The sequence below is a fragment of the Carcharhinus amblyrhynchos genome, chromosome 18 (genome assembly GCF_965287045.1).
Source record: "Carcharhinus amblyrhynchos chromosome 18, sCarAmb.v2.hapA, whole genome shotgun sequence".
In the NCBI taxonomy this organism is placed as follows: Eukaryota; Metazoa; Chordata; class Chondrichthyes; order Carcharhiniformes; family Carcharhinidae; genus Carcharhinus; species Carcharhinus amblyrhynchos.
The window spans coordinates 21,597,598-21,614,601 of NC_137341.1; positions in this window are offsets into that span (position 1 = coordinate 21,597,598).

Consider the following 17,004-nt stretch of genomic DNA (forward strand, 5'->3'; position numbering starts at 1 on the left):
GTCCATGCCAGAATATTATCCAGGTCATGTTACATGCAGGTACCAACCCATTTTGCTGTCTGAAAGGATGCAAATGGCACTGAATATTGTATAATCATCAGGAACATCTTCATTTCTAACATTATGTTGAGGAGGGTTATGGGTGAAGTAGCTGAAGATGGTACATGGTGGGCTTAGGACACTTCCCTGAGAAACTTGTTTTATAGCTGAAATGATTGGCTTCCAATAACCACAATCATCTTTCTTTATGCCAAGTAAGATTCTAACCAATGCAGAGGTTTCCCAGATTCCCATTTACTTCAATTTAGCTAGGCGTCCTTGATACCACATCCCATGAAATGATGCCTACTGTCATCTCTCTCACCTCACCTTTAGCATTCAGACCTTTTGTCCATGTTTTGATCAATGCTGTAGTGAGGTCTGGAGCTATGTCACCATGGCAGAACACAAATTAACTGTCATAGTGTGGCAAGCATATGTATTTGTTATGTCAAAACATTTTTTTCTAAACTCTCCTCTACTTATTGTGATTCTTTTGCATGTGTGTACTTTTTAATGGCCCACGTCGTGATACTTTCAAGGGCTCAGCTATGCTGTGGATAGAAAACCCCTGTTCAATTTATGAGAGGGAATGAGATTCATTTTGCTTTTAGATTGTGATTGGTGATATCAGTGGTGTAATTAGCAAGATGTTTAATTGCTGCCCCTGAAAGCAGGAGAACAATAATTATCCAGCATTTTGTCTCGAACGTGCAATCTAATGCTGCTCACACACTTCATCGGCCTGTATAAGCGGCCCAGCTTGTAAATACAACACTTATTCAGCAGAGATATCGAGAACTTCAGTAGACAATGTCAATGCAGTACTATTAGTCTAAAACCTGACTAAAGTTATAGAGGTTTACAGCATAGAAACAGGCCCTTTGGCCCAACTTGTCCATGCCACCCTTTTTTTCAAAAAAACCCTAAGCAAGTCCCATTTGCCTGCATTTGGCCCATATCCCTCCATACCATCTTATCCATGTAACTGTCTAAATGCTTTTTAAAAGACAAAATTGTACCTGCCTTACTACTACTTCTGGCAGCTTGTTCCAGACACTCACCCACCTTCTGTGAAAAAACTGTCCCTCTGGACCCTTTTGTATCTCTCCCCTCTCACCTTAAACCCTCTAGTTTAGCCTCTCTCTACCTTCGGGAAAAGATCTTGACTATCTAGCTAATCTATGCCCCTCATTATTTTATAGATTTCTATAAGATCACCCCCTCAGCATTCTATGCTCCAGAGAAAAAAGTCCCAGAATATCCAGCCTCTCCTTACCTCAATCCATTAAGTCCCGGTAGCACCCTAGTAAATCTTTTCTGCACTCTTTCTAATTTAATAATATCCTTTCTACAACAGAAAGTTGACCAGAACTGTACACAATATTCCAAGTGAGTCCTTTCCAATGTCTTGCACAACTTCAACAAGACATCCCAACTCCTGCATTCAATGACTACATCACATGATATTTCTTCATTAGTTACACCTACAGTGTAACTAAGCTCAGCCTTTATATTATTTTCATTCTGTACACAGGTTTTCTCAGTTGTGTTTAGTTATAAGCAGCTACTATTAATAAGCAAATCATGGTATATTATTGAAGTGAAATTTCATGCAGTCAGGCTGTACACTGACTACAGTATTGAATTCTCTGGAAAGCTAGTCACCAAACAAATTATTGCTCTTTAACACTTGTCATTTTATCTCCAAACTCACATTCATCTTTTACTGCTCTTGTATGCCTCCACCAACCAGCAATGGGAGACAGTTACCAGAGTACATTGTAACATATTCACTGATATTCATCCCTCTCTCTTGTCAGACAAGGTGGCCCATAACCATAGGAAGCAGCAGAGAATAGACCAAAAGAGAAAATGCTGGAAAATCTCAGTAGGTCTTGCAGCATCCGCAAGGAGAGAAAAGAGCTGACATTTTGTCAAAGCTAAAAGTGGGAAATATTTATGCTGCAGGGTGAGGGAATGAAAGATGAGTCATAGATATAAAAACCAGGGAAATCAGTCACTAGCTGTCCACAGAGAGAATAAAACATGTGAATGGCCAAACGGCAGAGAAGCTAAAATGAAAATGTTAGAGGGGAATGGATGGGGCAGAGGCAAGATTTAAAAAAGAAGTAAAGAATGGGAAAAGGTAAGGGGTGTAAAGTAAGGCGAAAGAGTGGGAAGGAAAATGAAGAAAGACAATAAAGAAATACAAGGTAGAGAACAGTTAAAAAAATAAATAAAATAGAATAAAAGGAGTGGAGGTAGGGTAGAGCAAATCATAACTTGGAGGTGGGGCGGGTTATAAACAATGAAATAAATGATGCATGCAGAAATGGAGCGGCGATAATTATGGGGGATTTCAATCTGCATATTGATTGGTTGACCCAAGTCAGACGCGGTGGGCTTGAGGAAGAGTTCTTGGAACGCTGCTGGGATAATTTCCTTGAACAGTGTGTGACGGAACCAACGAGGGAGCGAGCTATCTTAGATCTGGTGTAATGTAACAAGGCAGGAAGAATTAGGGATCTTGTTGTGAGGGATCGTCTTGGGACGAATGATCATTGTATTGTTGAGTTTTTGATGCAGATGGAGGGTGAGAAAGTAGGGTCCCGAACCCATGTCCTCTGTTTGAATAGAGGGGAGTACAATAGGATGAGAGAGGAATTGGCAAATGTAGATTGGGGGCGCAGATTGGTTGGTAGGACTGCTGAGGAACAGTGGAGGATCTTTAAGGAGATCTTCTTCGGTGCTCAGCAGAAATATGATAATAATGTTTTTTCTCTTTTCATTCACAGGTTTTAAGTTGGTCCACCTTATGTCCAACGAGGGGCATACACGCGATGGGTTGTACTTGGGCTGCTCTTGATTGTTCGAGATTGGCCTAGTGCTTCATGTCGTTAGTGTGTGCCTTTTAATTCGCATTTTAATCAGTAATCTCTAAACTGTCTGTGCTTTATATGCTCTGTCTGAGGCCAGAACTCTCCATTCACCTGACGAAGAGGGTAACCCCTCGAAAGCTTGCGAGTATATTATCAAATAAATAGGTTGGACTAAAACCTGGTGTTGTCAGACTTTTTACTGTGTTTACGCCAGTCCAACGCCGGCATACCCACATCATGCCTAAACTGGACCAGATACTGGGCAAGATGACAGCTCAGTGACTATCACTGATTGCTGTGCAGACACATGGATTTGGGCCGGTGTCTGTGGGAGTTTGCGCATTCTCCCCGTGCTTGCGTGGGTTTCCTCCCACACCCCAAAGATGTGCTGTTAGGCTGATTGGCAGGAATAAATTGTCCCTAAATCAGTTTCCCTCAATCTGGATGGCCATAAAACATTAGACAGGGGTCGTGGGTAGAGAGGTGGACTGGTGGTGTTGAGATGGCAGCGCGGGCTTGTTGGGCCGAAGGGCCTGTTTCCCGGGCTGATTTTGTTCTTTGTTCTTTGAAATATATTCCAATGGTAAAGAAGGAATGTAGGAGAAGGGATAACCAGCCGTGGTTATCGAAGGAAATAAAGGGGCATATTAAATTAAAAACTGATGCATTTAGAGTGGCTAAAAGTAGTGGGCGAGTAGAAGATTGGGAGAGGTTTAAAAATCAACAAAGAATGACTAAGAAGTTGATAAAGAAAGGAAGGATAGACTTTGAAGCTAAACTAGCACTAAATATAAAAAAGGACAGTAAGAGCTTTTACAAATATATAAAGAAGAGGAGGCTGGCTAGATGAGCGGGGGGATTTAGTGGTGGGAGATGAGGAAATGGCGGAGGCCTTAAATAAGTTTTTTGCCTCGGTCTTCACGGAGGAGGACACGAATAGTTTGCTGGATATTAAAGATAGAAGGATGGTAGGAGTTGAGGGCCTGAATGCGATTACTGTCACTAGAGAGGTAGTGCTTGATCGACTAGCGGGACTGATGGTGGACAAGTCCCCAGGACTGGATGGAATGGATCCCAGGGTTCTGAAGGAACTGGCAGAGGTGATAGTAGATGCCTTAGTGATTATTTACCAAACTTTGCTGGATTCCGGGGAAGTGCTGGAAGATTGGAAAATGGCTAATGTTACGCTACTGTTTAAGAAAGGTAGCAGGCAAAAGGCAGGGAATTATAGGCCGGTTAGTTTAACGTCTGTAGTTGGAAAAATACTTGAATCCATCATCAAAGAAGAAAAAGCGAGGCACCTAGAAAAGAATGGTTTGATAGAGCAGACGCAGCATGGATTCGTTAAGGGGAAGTTGTGTTTGACAAATTTATTGGATTTCTATGAGGATGTGTGACTAGTGCGGTAGACAGAGGGGAACCGGTGGATGTGGTGTTTCGCGATTTTCAAAAGGCATTTGATAAGGTGCCACACAAAAGGTTGCTTCAGAAGGTTAGGGGGCATGGAGTTGGGGGTAAGGTGTTAGTGTGGATAGAGGATTGGTTGTCTAATAGGAGGCAGAGAGTTGGTATCAATGGGTGCTATTCTGATTGGCGGTTGGTGACTAGTGGAGTGCCGCAGGGATCGGTGCTGGGGCCTCAGCTATTTACCATTTATATAGATGATCTGGAGGAGGGGGCCAAGTGTAGGGTAACGAAATTTGCTGATGACACAAAGATGAGTAGAAAAGCAAATTGTGTGGAGGGTGTGGAAAGTCTGCAGAGGGATCTGGATAGGCTGAGCGAGTGGGCAAGGACCTGGCAGATTCTTGAGGAGAATTGTTTGGTAGAGCAGACGCAGCACTGTTTCGTTAAGGGGAAGTCGTGTCTGACGAATTTATTGGAGTTCTATGAGGATGTGTCTAGGGCAGTGGATAGAGGACAGCCGGTGGATGTGGTCTTTCTTGATTTTCAGAAGGCATTTGACAAGGTGCCTCACAAGAGGTTGTTGCAGAAGGTCAGGGGGCATGGAGTTGGGGGTAGGGTGTTAGCGTGGATAGAGGATTGGCTGTCAAATAGGAGGCAGAGAGTGGGGGTCAATGGGTGCTATTCGGATTGGCGGTTGGTGACTAGTGGAGTGCCCCAGGGGTTGGTGCTGGGGCCTCAGCTATTCACCATTTATATAGATGATCTGGAGGAGGGAACCGAGTGTATGGTGTCGAAATTTGCTGATGACACCAAGATTGGTGGAACGGCAAATTGTGCGGAGGGTGTGGAGAGTCTGCAGAAGGATCTAGATAGGCTGGGCGAATGGGCCAGGAATTGGCAAATGGAATTTAATGTTGGCAAGTGTGAGGTGGTCCACTTTGGTAGGAATAATGGTAGGAAGGACTATTACTTACGTGGCAAAAAACTGCAGCATGCGATGGTGCAGAGGGACCTCGGGGTCCTTGTGCATGAGTCGCAAAAACCCAGCCTGCAGGTGCAGCAGGTGGTCAGGAAGGCGAATGGGATGCTGGCTTTCATAGCGAGGGAGATTGAATATAAAAGTAGGGAGGTCTTGCTGCAGCTGTATAGGGCATTGGTGAGGCCGCAGCTGGAGTACTGTGTGCAGTTTTGGTCGCCGTACTTACGCAAGGATATTTTGGCCTTGCAGAGGAGGTTTACTAGGCTGATTCCGGAGTTGAGGGGGTTGAACTATGAGGGGAGGTTGAATAAACTAGGCTTGTACTTGTTAGAGTTTAGAAGAATGAGGGGAGATCTCATTGAGATGTATAAGATGTTGACTGGGATGGATAGGATAGAGGTGGAGAGGCTCTTCCCGCTCTGAAAGGACAGTAGGACTAGAGGGCACAGCCTCAGGATAAAGGAGGGGGGGGGGGGGGGTGCGGTTTAGAACAGAGTTGAGGAGGAACTTCTTCACTCAAAGGGTGGTGAATCTCTGGAATTCTCTGCCCGTTGAAGTGGTGGAGGTTGCCTCGCTCAATATTTTTAAGACGCGGGTTGATAGGTTTTTGATAGGCAAGGGGATTAAGGGTTATGGAGAGAGGGCGGGAATGTGGAACTGAGCCACGACAGATCAGCCATGATCTTATTGAATGGCAGGGCAGGCTTGAAGGGCTAGATGGCCTACTCCTGCTCCTATTTCTTATGTTCTTATGTTATGTTCTTATGTAGATGGAGTACAATGTCAGCAAGTGTGAGGTTATCCACTTAGGCAGAAATTATAGTAGGAGGGATTACTATTTAAAGGGCGAAAAGCTGCAGCATGCTATGGTGCAGAGGGACCTGGGGGTCCTTGTGCATGAGTCGCAAAAACCCAGTCTGCAGGTGCAGCAGGTGAACAAGAAGGCGAATGGGATGCTGGCCTTTATAGCGAGGGGGATAGAATATAAATACAGGGAGGTCTTGCTGCAACTGTACAGGGCACTGGTGAGGCCGCAGCGGGAGTACTGTGCAGTTTTGGTCACCGCACTTGCGCAAGGATATTTTGGCCTTGGAGGGAGTGCAGAGGAGGTTCACTAGGCTGATACCAGAGATGAGGGGGTTAGACTATGAAGAGAGACTAAATAGACTGGGTCTGTACTCATTGGAGTTTAGAAGGATGAGGGGGGATCTTATAGAGACGTATAAGATAATGAAAGGGATGGATGGAGTAGAGGTAGAGAGATTCTTCCTACTTAGAAAGGACAGCAGGATTAGAGGGCACAGCCTCAAGGTAAGGGGGGGTTGCAATTTAGAATGGAGTTGAGGAGGAACTTCTTCACTCAAAGGGTGCTGATTCTCTGGAATTCTCTGCCCGTTGAAGTGGTGGAGGCTGCCTCGCTAAATATATTTAAGTCATGGGTAGATAGGTTTTTGACAGACAAGGGGATTAAGGGTTATGGAGAGAAAGCGGGAAAGTAGAACTGATCCACTTCAGATCAGCCATGATCTTATTGAATGGCAGGGCAGGCTTGAAGGGCTAGATGGCCTACTCCTGCTCCTACTTCTTATGTTCATCTGAAGTTGTTGAATTTGATGTTGAGACTGGAAGGCTGCAAAATGCCTAGCCGGAAGATGAGATGCTGCATTGAGCTTCATTGGAATATTGCAGCAAACCAAGGACAGACATGTGGGTATGGGAGCAGGATTGTGTGTTAAAATGGCAAGCAACCAGAAGGTCAGGGTCCCGATTGTGCACAGACTGAAGGTGCTCAGCAAAGCGATCGCCCAATCTACGCCTGGTCTTTCCAATATAGAGGAGACCACATTGGGAGCAGCGAATGCAATACACCAAATTGAAAGAGGTGCAAGCAAAACACTGCTTAACCTGGAATGAATATTTTGGACCTTGGATGATGAGTATAGAAGAGGTAAAGGGACAGGTGTTACACCTTCTGCAATTGCATGGGAAGGTGCCATGAGTGACAGGAAAGGTGTTGGGTATAGTGGAGGAGTGGACTCGGTTATCTTGGAGGGAATGGTCTCTACGGAATGCTGACAGAGGGAGTGAAGGAAAGATGTGTATGGTGATGATATCACACTGGAACTGGTGAAAATGGCGGGGTTGGGGGGGGTGTGGAAATTATGCTTTGCATGCGGAGGCTGGTGGGGTGAAATATAAGAACATGAAATTCTATCCTTGTTCTGGGAGGGAGGGTGAGGGCCGTAGCGCAGGAGATGGACCACCCACTTGAGGCCCCTGCTGACTTTGTAGATGGGAATCCACGGTTGAGGAGAAAGGAGCACATATTAGAAGCCCCACTTTTGAAGGTGGCACCATTGGAACAAATGCAATGGAGGTGAAGGGGGTGAGAGAAAGGGATGGAGTGCTTCTCGGATGTAGGGTGTAAAGAGCTATAGTCCAGACAGCTGTGGGAGTCAGTGGGCTTGTAGTGGATATTGGTAGATAGCCTATTGCCAGAAATGGAGACAGAAAGCTCAAGGAAGTGAAGTGTCTGAAGGCGATGGAGGAGTGGAAACTGGAAGTGAAGTTGATGAATTTTTCAAGGTCTGGATAAGAGCACGAAGCGGCACCAAAATAGTCATCGATGTACTGGTAAAAGGAGTTGTGGGAGGGGACCTGGGTACAAAGAACAACACAGCTCGGGAAACAGGCCCTTCGGCCCAACGAGCCCGCGCCGCCATCTTGACAATGTATTTTTCCTACACCTCCCTTGACCCATGTCTATGCTTACGGTACCCCATTGGAAACCAGATTCAGGGGAGAATAACTTAGGGACAATTTGTTGCACCAATCAGCCTAAGAGCACATCTTTGGGAGTGGGAGGAAACCGGAGCACCCGGAGGAAACCCACGCAACCACAGGGAGAATGCGCAAACTCCCACAGACAACTGGCCAAATCCATGTATCTGCACAGCTAGCAGTGATAGTCACTGAGCTGTTGTGGTGCGCATCTGCTGGTCCACTTTTAAGCATACACAAATGACGCAAAGTACTAGGCCACTCTCGAAACATCCAAGAGCAGCCCTCACATGACCCACCGTGTGCATGGCCCTCGTTCGACGACAAGGTGGACCGACACACCTGTGGAGTAAAAGAGACAAAACATCAACACATGTAGCATTAGATTTCTAGGAACGTCCCGAGGCTATGACCCTTATTTAAAACCGTCTCCTCTAACCCTCCATCCCTGTTTTGCTCATGTGTCTATCCAAGTAAACCTTAAACAAGTCCAGTGTGCCTGCCTCCACCACCTTACTTGGTAGTGCATTCCATACCCCCACGAACCTATGTATGAAAAACCTCCCTCTAGCATCCAAATTATATTTCTCCCCTCACCCTAAGCTCGTGGCCCCTCGTGATATTTGTCTCCAATCTAGGAAAAAGCCTGCCACTGTTTACCTATACCCTTCATTATTTTATATACCGCTATCAGATTCCCCCCTTAATCTCTGTCATTCTAAGGAAAAGAGCCCCAGTTTACCCAATCTTCATAACCCAGTCCTTCCATACCAGGCAGCATCCTGGTAAACCTCCTCTGCACTCTCTCCAGGGTCTCCACGTCCTTCCGGTAATAAGATGACCAGAACTGGATGCAGTACTCCAAATGCAGTCTAACCAATGTCCTGTACAACTGTAGCATTAGACGCTAGCTCTTATACTCTATACCCCTTCCTATAAAGGCTAGCATACCGTAAGCTTTCTTCGCAACCTTCTCCACCTGAGTTGCCACCTTCAGAGACTTGTGCACTTGCACTCCCAGGTCCCTCTGCATTTCTATACTCTTAATAGGTCTACCCTTTATCATGTAACTCCTCCCTACATTATTCCTTCCAAAATGCATCACCTCGCATTTATCAGGATTAAATTCCATCTGCCATTTATCTGCCCAATATACCAGCCTATCTATATCTGCTATGTCACTTGACACTCCTCCTCACTATCCACCAATCCTGCCATCTTTGTGTCATGTGCAAACTTGCTGATCACACCACGTACGCCCACTTCCAAGTCATTTATATATAATTACGAATAGAAGAGGTCCCAGTACTGAGTCCTGCGGCACACCACTGATGACAGATCTCCAGTTAGAAAAGGACCCTTCCACTACTACTCTGTCTCCTGTCGCCTAGCCAGTTTTCAATCCATCTAGATACCTGTTCCTGTATCCCATGAGCCTTAACCTTTTCTACCAGCCTGCCGTGAGGGACTTTGTCAAACGCCTTACTGAAATCCATATAGTTGACATCAATGACTCGTCCTTTGTCAACCGTTTTTGTCATCTTCTCAAAAAATTCTACCAGATTTGTAAGGCAAGACCTCCCCTGAACAAAGCTATGCTGCATATCCCTAATCAGATCGCAACGCTCCAAATGCTTATACATCCTATCCCTAAGAACATTTTCCAACAACTTTCCTACCACTGTCATCAAACTCACCAGCCTATAATTGAACAGAGGGGAGTACGGTAGGATGAGAGAAGAATTGGCAAATGTTGCCTGGGGGAGCGCGTTGGAAGGTAGGTCTGCTGAGGAGCAGTGGAGGATCTTTAAGGAGATCTTTCTTGGTGCTCAGCAGAAATTTATTCCGATGGTCAAAAAGGACCGTAGGAGGAGAGGTAATAAGCCGTGGATAACGAAAGAGGTGAAGGAAAGTGTTAAATTAAAAGCGGAGGCGTTTAGAGTAGCTAAGAGTAGTGGGCGAGAAGAGGATTGGGAGAGGTTTAAATGTCAACAGAGATTGACAAAGAAGTTGATAAAGAAGGGTAGGAGAAACTATGAAGCTGAGCTAGCGCTTAATATAAAAAAGGATAGCAAGAGTTTTTATAAATATATAAAAAGGAAGAGGCTGGCTAGGGTGAATGTTGGACCCTTAGAGGATGAGAGGGGGGACTTAGTGGTAGGGGATGGGGAAATGGCTGGGGTCTTGAATAACTTCTTTGTTTCGGTCTTCACGGAAGAAGACGTGAATAATTTGCCAGCTGTTAGCGATGGAAAGGTGGTAGGACTGGAGGGTCTCAATGACATTATTGTTACTAGAGAGGCGGTGCTCGACAGACTGAAGGGACTGATTGTGGACAAGTCCCCAGGACCGGATGGAATGCATCCAAGGGTTCTGAAAGAAACGGCGGAGGTGATAGTGGATGTCTTGGTGGTTATTTTCCAGATGTCGCTGGATTCCGGGGAAGTGCCGGAAGATTGGAAAGTGGCTAATGTTACGCCGTTGTTTAAGGGTGCCAGGCAAAAGGCAGGGAATTATAGGCTGGTTAGTTTAATGTCTGTTGTAGGTAAAATGTTAGAATCCGTCATCAAGGAGGAAATAGTGAGGCATCTTGAGGGGAATTGCTTGATAGAGCAGACGCAGCACGGTTTCGTTAAGGGGAAGTTGTGCTTGATAAATTTATTGGAGTTCTATGAGGACGTGTCTAGGACGATGGAGAGAGGAGAGCCGGTGGATGTGGTCTTTCTTGATTTTCAGAAGGCGTTTGACAAGGTACCTCACAAGAGGTTATTGCAGAAGATAAGGGGACATGGAGTTGGGAGTAGGGTGTTAGCGTGGATAGAGGATTGGTTGTCAAATAGGAGGCAGAGTGTGGGGGTTAATGGGTGCTATTCAGATTGGCGGTCGGTGACTAGTGGAGTGCCCCAGGGGGTCGGTGCTGGGGCCTCAGCTATTTACCATTTATATAGATGATCTGGAGGAGGGAACCGAGTGTATGGTGTCGAAATTTGCCGATGACACCAAGATTGGTGGAACGGCAAATTGCGTGGAGGGTGTGGAGAGTCTGCAGAAGGATCTAGATAGGCTGGGCGAATGGGCCAGGAAATGGCAAATGGAATTTAATGTTGGTAAGTGCGAGGTGGTCCACTTTGGTAGGAATAGTAGTAGGAAGGACTAGTACTTACGTGGCAAAAAACTGCAGCAGGCGACAGTGCAGAGGGACCTCGGGGTCCTTGTGCATGAGTCGCAAAAACCCAGCCTGCAGGTGGTCAGGAAGGCTAATGGGATGCTGGCCTTCATAGCAAGGGGGATTGAATATAAAAGTACGGAGGTCTTGCTGTGGCTGTATAGGGCATTGGCGAGGCCGCAGCTGGAGTACTGCGTGCAGTTTTGGTCGCCGTACTTACGCAAGGATATTTTGGCCTTGGAGGGAGTGCAGAGGAGGTTTACTAGGCTAATACCAGAGTTGAGGGGGTTGAGCTATGAGGAGAGGCTGAATAAACTAGGCTTGTACTCGTTAGAGTTTAGAAGAATGAGGGGAGATCTCATTGAGACATATAAGATGATGAATGGGATGGATAGGATAGAAGTGGAGAGGCTCTTCCCGCTCAGAAAAGACAGTAGGACTAGGGGGCACAGCCTCAAGATAAAGGGGGCGGGGCGGTTTAGAACAGAGTTGAGGAGGAACTTCTTCACTCAAAGGGTGGTGAATCTCTGGAATTCTCTGCCTGTTGAGGTGGTGGAGGCTGCCTCGCTAAATATTTTTAAGATGCAGGTTGATGGGTTTTTGATAAGCGAGGGGATTAAGGGTTATGGGGAGAGGGCGGGAATGTGGAACTGAGCCACGACAGATCAGCCATGATCTTATTGAATGGTGGGGCAGGCTTGAAGGGCTAGATGGCCTACTCCTGCTCCTATTTCTTATGTTCTTATGTGCTTATAATTACCAGGGTTATCCCTTCTGCCCTTTTTAAACAGCGGTACCAAATTAGCTATCCTCCAGTCCTCAGGGACCTCACCTGTGTCCAAAGAGACAAAGATTTGCGTCAGAAGCCCAACAATTTCATCTCTCACCTCCCTAAGCAGCCTGGGATAAATGCCATCAGGCCCCAAAGCTTTATCAGTTTTTATGTTGCCTAAAAACCCTAACATTTCGTCCCTCGTAATGGATATTTCCTTCAACTGGTCTACAGCTCCCTCCAAGACATTACAAGACACCAAGCCCCTCTCCTTCGTGAATACCGATGCAAAGTATTCATTCAGGATCTCCCCCATTCCCTCAGACTCTATGCACAGTTCATCTCCTTTGTCCCTGAGAGGTCTGATTTTCCCTCGAACCACCCTTTTGTTCCTAATGTGAGTAAAATGCCTTTGGATTTTCCTTAATCCTATCAGCCAAAGCAATTTCATGCCCCCTTTTCACCCTTCTAACTCCCCATTTGAGCTCCCTCCTGCTCTCTCTATATTCCTCCAATGCTCTCTCCATTCCCAGTTGCTTAGACCTAACATATGCCTGTCTCTTCTACCTGACCAAGTCCTCAATATTCCCTGTAATCCACAGCGCTCTAATCCTGCCTTTCCCATTCTTCCTCTTTACCGGCACGTCTTTCCTGCAACTTTTTCAGTTTTCCCTCGAAAGCCTCCCACTTGCCAACCGTGGACTTACCTGCTAACAACCTCTCCCAATCAGTTTCCATCAGCTCCTTCCTAATCCGGCTATAGCTTGCCTTCCCCCAGTTCAGCACCCTCCTCTTCAGACAGCACTCATCCTTTTCCATTTTTATCCTAAAGTAGACAGACTTGTGGTCACTGTTAGCCACATGTTCGCCTACTGCAACCACAACCACCTGACCCGGCTCATTACCCAAAACTAAATCCAGTATAGCCCCCTCCCTAGTCCGGCTAGTTACGTACTGCTCCAAGGACCTTCCATCACACATTTTACAAATTCCTTCCTATCCGAACCCCCAGCTCTAGGCACCTTCCAATCCATTCCGGGAAGATTAAAGTCACCCATTACAACAACCCTATTCTTTCTGCGCCTATCTAAAATGTCTTTACATGTGCCTTCCTCCACTGCCCTTGGGCTGTTGGGTGGCCTATAGTACACCCCTAGCATTGTAATCGCTCCCTTCCTATTCCTCAACTCTACCCACAGTGACTCAATCCCTAACTCCTCCATATTATCCTCCTTCTACACTGCTGTGATGTGCTCCTTAACTAACAATGCCATGCCCACCGCCTCTCCAACTCTCCTCTGCCACACCTAAAACACTTATACCCAGGAAAATTCAGCTGCCAGTCTTGCCCTTTAAACATGTCTCTGTCACTACCACCACATCTAAATTCCTCACGAACATCAAGGCCCTAAGCTCATCCATTTTACCCATTACACTCCTCGCATTAAAACAGACGCAATCCAACCCTCCAGGCCCACTCGGATCCTCCTTCCCCCAGATAATTTTCCTTTCAACCAAACCTACCCTGTCACCCAACTCGCTCCCAATCCCAGTACCTAATGAGCTATCAGTCTCATCCCCACCCCCCCCCCATTAGTTTAAACCCTGCCGAAACACTCCAGCTAACCTCCCAGCTAAGATATTTGTCCCCCTCCCATTCAAATGTTCCCCATCCCTCCTGTATAGGTGCCCTTCTCTCATAAATACTTCCCAGTAATCGACAAAAGTAAAGCCCTCTACCTTGCACCAATCCCTCAGCCATGCATTCAGCTGCATGATCTCATTATTCCTAGCCCTGCTGGTGCTAGGCAGCAGCCCAGAAAATGCCACCCTGGAGGCCCTGCTCTTCAGCTTGGCCCCCAACTCCCTGAATTGCCTACGTACATCCCCCGTGCTCTGCCTTCCTACGTCCTCTCCTATGTGTATAATTACTTCAGCCTGGTTCTCTTCACCCTTCAAAATTCCCTCTATCCTCTCTGATACATCCTGTACCCCTGCTCCAGGGAGGCAGACTACCATCCTGGAGTCACGCTTTTGCCCACAGAACCGCCTATCAATTCCTTTAACCCTCCCATCCCCCACCACTATCTCATTGCCAGCCCCTTTCCTTCCCTCTGAGGCATTCTGGTTCTATCTTACCTTTTGTACCCCTGTCAATGCCTTTTGGGGGGCCACTGGGGTAGTCTTTGGACCAGGACTATTCTTCTTCTTCCCCTTCCTAACAGTTACCCACCCGTCCCGTCCTCCGGGCCCTGGGACCTCCACTTGACCATGGTTCATAGCCATTATCACCTCGTTCTCCCTGACCAGAAATGCATCCTCTAAACGCAGGTCTAATTGCCTGACCCAGGCCCTCAAACGCTGCAGCTCTAGACATGTTCCACATACCCCATAAAAAGACAAGTGTAGCTAGGACCCATGTAGGTACCTATTACTATTCCTTTGATTTGGAGAAAGTGGGATGAGTTAAAGCAGAACATAGACCCAAGACAGCATGCCTGCATCACTGAGCATATACAGGATGACAGCATTTTCCTGCCTTATGTCCCTTCTGAAATTTGTTCTCAGCCTTATCCTGTTATCAGGCATGAAGTGCAACCACCAGATGGTGCAGCAGTGAACATCTGGTCTTCCACCCCCACCCTCCCCCTTTCTCCATTCTAGTTACTTATACACAAAAGTGGTCACCTAGTCAGCTATTGACACTGCAAGTACTTTAGAGAGATTTATGATGAATCATGAGTGGGCTGCAGCTATCCAAGGGAAAAGTATGTGCCAACTCATCAGAGGATACGGTTGCAGATGAATTCTGTTGCCGAGAAATCAGATGAATACATTGATGGGGTAGTATATGGAAAAACACTGATTTGCATGCAACTAAAAATGCTTGCCACATTGGCAGGCCTACCACAGAACCATGTCGTTGTCAAGGAACATGGATAACTCCGGTTCAAAATTGGTACAGAACTTTCATACAAAGATAGAAACTAAAAGGGGTAGGCCATTCAGCCCTGTGAGCTCTCCGCCATTCATTTGGATCATAGCTGATCATCAAATTCAATATCCTGATTTCCCCCCCTCCCCAACCACTTCCTCTCATATCCCTTTTTATCCCAAGAGCGATATCAAAAATCTTTTTGAAATCAGATGTTTTGGCCTCAGCTGCATTCTGTAATCATGAATTCCACACATTTACCACCCTTTGGGTGAAGAAATTTCTCCTCACCTCAGTTCTAAAAGGTTTATCCCTTATCCTCAAACTATGACCCCTAGTTCTGGACTCCCTGCACTATTGGGAACATTCTTTCTGCATCTACCCTGTTTAACCTGTTAGAATTTTATGTTTTTGAGATCCTCTCGCTTTAAACTTCAGTGAATTATAATCTGAACTGACTTAATCTCTCCTGATATGACAGACCTGCCATCCTAGGAATCAGCCTGGTGAACCTTAGCTATACTCCCTCTATAGCAAGGACAACCTTCCTCAGATAAGGACACCAAAACTGCACACAATACTCCAGGTGTGGCCTCACCAAAGCCCTGTACAATTGCAGCAATACTCAATACTATACTCAAATCCTCTTGCTATGAAGGCCAACATATCATTTGCCTTTTTTACTGCCTGCTGTACCTGTGCGCTTACTTTCAGTGACTGATGCACAAGGACTCCAAGGTCTTGTTGAGTATCCACCTCTCAACTGTCCCTATTATACGGCATCTGCTGTACAGATGCCCACCCACTCAGCCTGTCCAAATCACATTGGTGCATCTCTGCATCCTCCTCACAGCTCACACTCCCACCCGACTTTGTAACATATGCAAATCTTAATATATTTAGTTCACTCTTCCAAATCATTTATATATAATGTGAACAGTTGGGGTGCTAGCACAGATCCCAGCAGAACCACACTAGTCACCGACTACCAAGCAGAAGAAGATGCATTTATGCCAACTCTTTTGTTTCCTATCTGCAAACCAACTTTCTATCCATCTCAAGACATTACCTGCAATCCCATGTGCTTTATTTTACATAGCAGTCTGGTATGTGTGACCTTGTCAAAAGCCTTCTGAAAGTCTAAATAAACCACATTCACTGGTCAGGATATTCAATTCGACTAGTTACATCAATAAAATTCCAATAGATTCGTCAAGCATGATTTCCTTCTGTAAATCCATGCTGACTTTGTCCGCATGCCAAGTTATGAAATCCTTGATAATAGCCTCTAGCAACTTCCCCACTAGTGACGTTAGGTTCACTGATCTACAGTTCCATTTTCTATCTGCCTCCCTTTTGAATAGCAGGATTACATTAGCCACCGTCCAATCTGTAGGAACTATTCCAGAGTCCAAAGAATTTTGGAAAATAACTACCAACGGGTCTACTATTTGGTGACGATTCTTTTCAATGAGCAAGTGGTGAGCAGCTCCATGGTAGCACTTGTGGGTGATGGCCCAGCTTCCACTGAAAAAGACTGTAATCATGAGATCAATGCAAGCTCAGACTGCTGCCATCATGGCTACACAGATTCCTTCAGCAGTCTAGCAATTCATCCTTCAACAGTTTATTGGGATTGTTGAGATGCCTCAGGCAATGAAAGTGGTTCCATGATGAATGTATCTCCTGCCTTCTCAAAAGAGGACATAATTCATATTTCAACCACTGCTGCTCTCTTTACACCCTCATTGTTGCCTCTCAACAAGTCAGCTGAGATTGCTGTCACCTATACTGACATCAAGTAGTCCAAAGCCAGGTTCACAAGAGCTGTTTGAAGTCTTGGGCAAAGCCACCTGCTATTTCCCCTAATGAAAGTCAACAGCTTTCCATGGGACAACACTGCATAGGAGAAGACATCCATAAGTCAGGTACAAAAGGAATGCACTAGGATGAATAGTTCAGTTTTGCATGCTTTATCCAAGACACTTCCAATAAAGTTATTCCATAACTTTATCCAAGACACTTCCAATAAAGTTATGGAAT